We start from the raw sequence: 7206 nt of genomic DNA on the forward strand, positions 1-7206 counted from the left end.
TGCCAGAGTGTGGGGGCGTGACGTGACGTGCCAGAGTGTGGGGGCGTGACGTGACGTGCCAGAGTGTGGGGGCGTGACGTGACGTGCCAGAGTGTGGGGGCGTGACGTGACGTGCCAGAGTGTGGCGGCGTGACGTGACGTGCCAGAGTGTGGCGGCGTGACGTGACGTGCCAGAGTGTGGCGGCGTGACGTGACGTGCCAGAGTGTGGCGGCGTGACGTGACGTGCCAGAGTGTGGTGGCGTGACACAGTGTGATGTGATGTGTGATGAGCGTGACGCACATGCCGGAGCGTGGAGGCGTGAAGTAGCGTGGCAACGTGACGTGACATGCCGGAGTGTGGGGGTGTGACATAGCGTGATGTGATGTGCTGGAGCGTGGCGGTGTGATGTTGCGTGGCAGCGTGACGTGGCGGTGTGACGTTGCGTGGTGGCGTGACGCGACGTGCTGGAGCGTGGCAGTGTGACGCGGTGTGACATGCGAGCGTTGCGGCGTGACGTAGCGTGGCGACGTAGCGTTGCGGCGTGACGTAGCGTGGCGACGTAGCGTTGCGGCGCGACGTAGCGTGGCGGCGTGACGTAGCGTGGCGACGTAGCGTTGCTGCGTGACGTGACATGCCAGAGTGTGGGGGCGTGACATGCCGGAGTGTGGCGGCATGACGTAGCAATGCAGCGTGACGTAGCAATGCAGCGTGACGTGACATGCCGGAGTGTGGCGGCATGACGTAGCAATGCAGCGTGACGTGACATGCCGGAGTGTGGGGGCGTGACGTGCTGGAGCGTATGGCGCTAGAATCGTTTCAAAAAGCGTGCGCACTTATCAACTGATCGTGTCACTCGCGCCTGCTTTGACGCCTGTGCAGCAAGCCGCGCCTGACATGTAATGTAGTTTCCTCATTGACTTATAATGGGCCCCCGTTCACGCGCACGTTCACGCATGATGACTGCGCCGGTAATCACACGACGCGTAGTGACTACGGGTCTTTATGCAAACGCACGTGTTAACGCTCGCATGAAGATGATTGAACATTTTTTTCACACGCTTACGCGGAAATGACGTGCGCAAACTCTGTCACACCTAACAAGAAGCTGTGTACGTATGAAGCAGCGTGTGCACGTCTGTCTGTCACTGTTTGACAAATGTTGTTATGTCGCAGACTGTGATGCTTCGCAGCCGGAAGTTGATCTGCACCGTGCGCACCAGTCTGCGTACATGAACGCCTTGCGTAGTTGTTCTGTGTTCTATTTTCATCCAGTAGATGGTGCAATCGATCCAATGCGAGATACAGACATATAGGCTTTTTCATGACATGATTCATTTTAACTCCAGAGTGAGGGGACAGCCTTCCATTCCGACACAGCCTTCTATTGCTAAACAGCCCCACTCCGAAACACTGCTGTTCCTAAATTGATTTTCAAGTTTGCATTACTTCCTACATCAAACACTGCCTTCCGCTCACCATCTGCACCCACACAACTTTTTTTTTTTTTTATTGCTAATAGGCCTATGTCACTTTCTTCATTTATTATGTAGTATATTTTTTCGCTTGCAGCAAACACATTTAAACGTTTGTCTAATCTTTTTACACGCACTATCCGAGGTGCTGGAATCCCCACTTCCAGCCGCACTCTCACAACTCTGAAATAAACTGTGGCCCATGGGTGTGATCTGCCGGGGAATGACCCCTCTTCTCGTTCGTTTTAACATAACTTGTGTTTGTGGAAGGTTAACAAGGTATGAGTGGATTGAGCACTGCTGCTCAGTTTGTCTTTGAAAAAAAAAGCAGAGGAGAAGACAATAGGCTACCTATGTATTTTTGATTCAATAAACATGAAATTGATTGTGTATCCATCTCTTATAGCCATAGACGGATTATCATGACCACAGGCCTACACACGCAAACTGTGCACACGCAAAGGTGCTGTAAGCGAGGGCGCAAAGCCTGATACATAATTACATTGAATGTAATAATGTCCGCAAACGTAATAAACCTCAAACACCTACTAATAATACTGACCGTGCGTGCAAAATCCAACTGCTGACCCTCCGCTCCACTGTCACACAACGGATCCCCCGTCCACACTCCCTCTCTCTTGACCGAAAAATAATTTCCATGAAGAAAACATCGCCTGATATTTAAATTTAAGTTCCCATTGACAGTACAAATCTCAAGAAATCTGGATGTATGCTCATTTGTAAACACAACACTATTAGCACACAGTCTATAGGCAAGAATCTAAAGGGTTATTAATTCAAATTATTTCAAATTCGCTTTATTGGCATGAATGCCACAACAACAATATTGCTCCAAGCACCAAGAACCACGAAAAGAATATCTAGCACAGTAAATAATAATAATAATAATAATGATGATAATAACTTTGAACATTATCACAATTAAGTTCTCAATCTGCGATGTAAACAAAATGCAAACATTACAGACTTATAACCATTTTTCTAAAAGTGTCTTTGTGTAAAAACAAAACAAAAGTGTATTTTAATTGAGAATAGTTTTTATATAAATTACACAAAAAGAAAAGAAAATGTGATTTGTTTTACCTATTTCAGCCATAAGCAGTCATATTGACCGCACATCATTTCGCGGGATTTCATACATTGTCTCTCTTGTGTCTAACTTTGTTAGCGGTCTCCAGCTGTGCGACTGTAACACAACATTATATGAAGAAGGACTAACACTACTAGCCTAATTGATTGTTATTTCTTCCACTTACAGAACTGTTTACGACTCGAAACAATGTTATTTTATATGACGTTTCTGACCAAATGTCGCGGCTTCAAATGCATCAAATTCCCACATCCAGTTACGCAGGCAGCTGTCCAGGGTGCTGAACCAGGTGACAGACAAAGGCTGCACTCTGCGTTCTGATGTTTGCTGGGCAGATCTGTCCCCCTTGGTTTCTCATCCACTCTGTTGTGGGAGATCTCCCACAGAGCAAAAGTAATACACATTTTTTCACTCCCCGCTCGACTCGAGCCCGGCTGAACTCTGGCTTGAGCCCACTTCACCCAGGCGCGAGCCTGCAGCCCCCGCTCCTGCTGACAACAGAAAACAGACATTCCTTTGCTCAGAACACATATCAGGCTGTGTCTGAATATACACGAAGATCGGTGTAACGCATTGGAGCAATTGTCATACAATTTCGGATATGTAGCATGATAAAGTAATTTCAATTCAACATAGCCATTTGTCCAGCTGAAGCATAATGAGCGTTATGTCATTATTAATATTAAGTAGGCTTGTTTTGCGGGTAATCCGCCACATGATCCGTTTTAACCCACAAAGGAAAAAGGGATAAAAAGCTTAACAATGTATGAGTGGATTGAGCACTGCTGCTCAGTTTTGTTTTTGTTTGTTTGTTTTTTAAAGCAGAGGAGAAGACGACATGCTGACCCACAACCCAGTCGCCCTGCAGCCTTTTTGGTTATTTTTTTTTAACAGTGGGACTATTTTATAAAACATTGAAACTGGGCCTTTATGAAATTGATCCATCTCTTATAGCCATAGAGGGGATTATCATGACCACGGGCCCCTGCTTACACACGCAAACTGTGCGCACGCAAAGGCTGTTACATGATTACATTGAATATAATAATGTCTGCAAACGTAATAAACCTCAAACACCTACTAATACTGACCGTGCGAGCAAAATCCAGCTGCTGACCCTCCGCTCCACTGTCACACAACGGATCCCTCTCTATTGTAATTGTTTGCCCGAAAAATAATTTCCATGAAGAAAACATCGCCTGATATTTAAATTTAAATTCCCATTGACAATACAAATCTCAGTAAATCTGGATGTATTGCTCATTTGTACACACAACACTTATCAGTCTACAGGCAAGAATCAAGAATCCTAAGGTTTATTAATTCAATAAATTTCAAATTCGCTTTATTGCCATGAATGCCACAACAATATTGCTAAAGCAATAAAGAACTAACGAAAAGAATACCTAGCACAGTACCGTTATACTTACTGTGTGTTTATGTGAAATAATAACTTTGAACATTATCAGTTATCAATCTGTGATGTTAATAACAAAATGCAAACATTACAGACTAACCATTTTGCTAAAAGTGTCTGTATTTTAATTGAGAATATTTTTTATATAAATTACAGAAAAGGAAAAGAAAATATGATTTGTTTTACCTATTTCGGCCATAAGCGGTCATATTGACCGCACATCATTTGGCGGGATTTCATTCATTGTCTCTCTCGTCTCTGACTTGGCTCTCATCTACGCTGAAGTATATGACGTGTGTTTCGATAACCAAGAAAGTGCTTGGAGACCGTAAAGGGCATTTGAAACAATATTTATTCACAGAAATTATAGAATGGGGTCTGGGGGAAAGGGGTCCGTTATTGTGGTGACTTGGTAACACCAATTATCCACGACCACCGCTGTCTTCCAATTGCACACTGTCCTCTGCCGGGCGCAGACTCGGGAGCTGTGGGGGAAACGAGATGGCAGTCACTACATTTTTAAACCCAATACATGCACACCACTTCATTTACGTCCTAAGATCGTTGCTCACACGATTGGTCAGAGTATCAGCGGTTCACCGTCACCTCGGGCCAACATCACTCTCGTCATTGGCACCACTGCTGTCACACCGTCCTTGGGCGCCGGCCTCTTAAGGGGCGTTCAGACCAAACGCGATAGACGCGAATACAATCGCTTCAGACGCTCCATTCGCGCCGCGTGATCATTTTGGACTATTCGCGTCATTCGCGTCATTCGCGCTTGCCCGCTTGCCCGCTCATTTTTGAACCGGTATTTCTCAACCCGCTGTCTTTCCACGTCTATCATGGCTGATATCACCACCGTTGCTGTACTGTACCTGCTGTACAAGTCCCAGAAACGCCGGAAAACCACCCGCCGTCGTGTCTGGGTTCATGAAGTCCTCCGAAGACACACAGAGCTGGGGGAATTTCACTGTCTCCTCCAGGAGCTCCGTCTGGATGACGACCGGTTCCAGCGGTAGCTCAGGCTGACTGGAGCCCAGTTCGAGGACCTGTTAGCTCGGGTTGGTGCCAGGATCTCCCGCCTGGACACCAACTACAGGCGCTGCATCTCAGCTGTGGAGCGCCTGTCCATCTGTCTGAGGTGAGCTACAACTAGCTTCTCCTCCACCGTTGCCCTGAGCAACCGTAAACAACCGTACGTGATGGAAGTGACGTCGTCGGCTTGAACTCGTCGCTGATTGGATGTCGCGGCGCGATGCCGCTCGAAAAGTTGGATATTTTCAACTTTATTCGCGCCGCGCTAGACGCTTCATTCGCGCCCCGCCAGACGCTCCAGACGCTTCATTCGCGCCGCGCCAGACGCTCCATTCGCGCCGCCGTCGCCTGAATCGCGTGTAATCGCGCCATTTACATTGATTTTCAATGTAGAGTAGCCGCTCCATTCGCGTCTATCGCGTTCGGTCTGAACGCCCCTTTACGCTGTCATGTGGGGAGGGGGGGGAGGACTTCAGTCACTGTACTTTTACACACATTCGCAATAACTTTCCACGAACAGGGATCACTACTCGCACAATGGAGGCAGAGTAGGGATGTAACGTATTGGTAATACCACGATATCGTGATAACAAAAGTGTCTCAATATTATTGTGAACATGTAGGGTATGAAATGACGGCAAATACTGTAGATTTTGATCTCATTATACATCCCTAGGGCAGAGTATAAACTCACATTTCAATTAGTCCGACAGTCAATGCCCGTCTGCTGGCGACAGCTGTCGTTCTCTTTCTCCTGCTCCTTTCCCCGTGGATCTCACACTCCTCTTCCTCTGTCTGCTCGCTGCAGGTGTAACTGGGTCGGTCTGCAGGCCCCGCCCACTCTGCTGTGTTACGGTGTAGAATCAGACACTGGCAACTCTTGTCAAACCCTGGTTTAGCCCTGTATCAACAATACACCTAACATGAAAAAGGACAAGCTTAGTGTAGGTCTATACAATGGTGAAAACCAGACACAACGTTACAGGCAACACTATTTTTTTAAGCTCTCAAAACTCAGTTCTACAGGTGCTTTTCACCAGTGTGACATGTGTCTAAGTGGATCTGTTGTTAAACTATCCTTTTAGTTTCTCAATTGCTGATTAGGAATGGTTGATGGTGTGAGAGTGATGGTGTGAGTATGTGTGTGTGGAAGGTATATGAAAGTTGTGTGGTTCTGTAACAGAGAATAAAAAGCAGTTATCAGAACAGCAGGTACATGGTTAACTATACAGTACCAGGAATGGTAAACAATCAATAGAAATAAGAATGAATCATTCAGCTTAATTAACAACAGCCAATATACACCAATAATACAAGCACATGTAGGAGAGTTCTTACTATTAGCAACTAATAAGCATTAACGAGCTAACTGATTAGCAGCACTAACAATATACATTTTCCACCTGCTGCATCAATCCACTCTGCGGAGGACAGCAGGGGGCGCAGTTCTGGTGCTTAATACCTTATTATCTTGTCAGAGGCACAGAATGAGTTTTATGAACCCTGTTAAAAGGTTGAGTCTTGAGTTTTTTTCCCAAAATAAACGCTAGACTTATAAAAAATGAAACCCGTCTTAATCATCACCTGGCTTCTAGTCCTGTGTGGTGGTGGCTGTGTGTAGCGCTCCCGTTAGCCCCACTAGCTGTCCCTAATGCTGCTGAGTGCTAGGTGTGAATCTATTATATCAATACATCCATGGTGCTAGCACGTCTCTCTCTCTCAGCAGCAGCACTCAGGACGGCAAAGAAAAAGAAATATAGCCTGAGCGAAGCGCTCGAGCCGCGGGTCGATTCCCGTCACTGACAACTAAAGCCTAGACTGTAGACTGTTGTGGTGGTGAGCTAACTCGATGCTAACTTTGGCTAGCGGTTAGCATCCGCCGCTAATACAGTCTTCCCAGCTGACCACAACGGCAACATAACACCGGAGGCTCCCGGTGTTGGTGACGGAGGCACCAGCGCTTCTCTCGGACTGTATTTCCTTACCTTTGTGGTCCTGGTAACTGCTGCTGTCAGGGGCAGGAGGCTAACATTACACAGTTGAGCCTGAGAGGAGGGGCCCAGTTTCAATGTTTTGCTTACAAACTGTAACAAGCAATACTCCAGACTCTACTTTTAAACTTACACAACACAAATGAACTATGTATTTATACGTAAATATTACCCCAGTCACCTTTCTCATCCTCCG

At 46.4% G+C, this 7206-nt stretch overlaps 1 long non-coding RNA gene across 2 annotated transcripts; it reads right to left on the reverse strand.

Moving 5' to 3' along the window:
• Nucleotides 1–4315: 4315 nt before the first annotated feature.
• On the reverse strand, nt 4316–7139 carry LOC115595465 (uncharacterized). Of its 2 annotated transcripts, none has more exons than XR_003986702.1 (3): nt 7005–7139; nt 5714–5937; nt 4316–4466 (listed from the first exon to the last, which is right to left on the reverse strand). It is a non-coding gene; the product is annotated as an uncharacterized LOC115595465 (long non-coding RNA). The 2 variants fall into 2 exon arrangements; XR_003986701.1 differs by having other exon boundaries at nt 6604–7023.
• Between the last annotated feature and the right edge of the window lie 67 nt (nt 7140–7206).

Source organism: Sparus aurata, chromosome 14, assembly GCF_900880675.1.
Source record: "Sparus aurata chromosome 14, fSpaAur1.1, whole genome shotgun sequence".
NCBI classification, from domain to species: domain Eukaryota; kingdom Metazoa; phylum Chordata; class Actinopteri; order Spariformes; family Sparidae; genus Sparus; species Sparus aurata.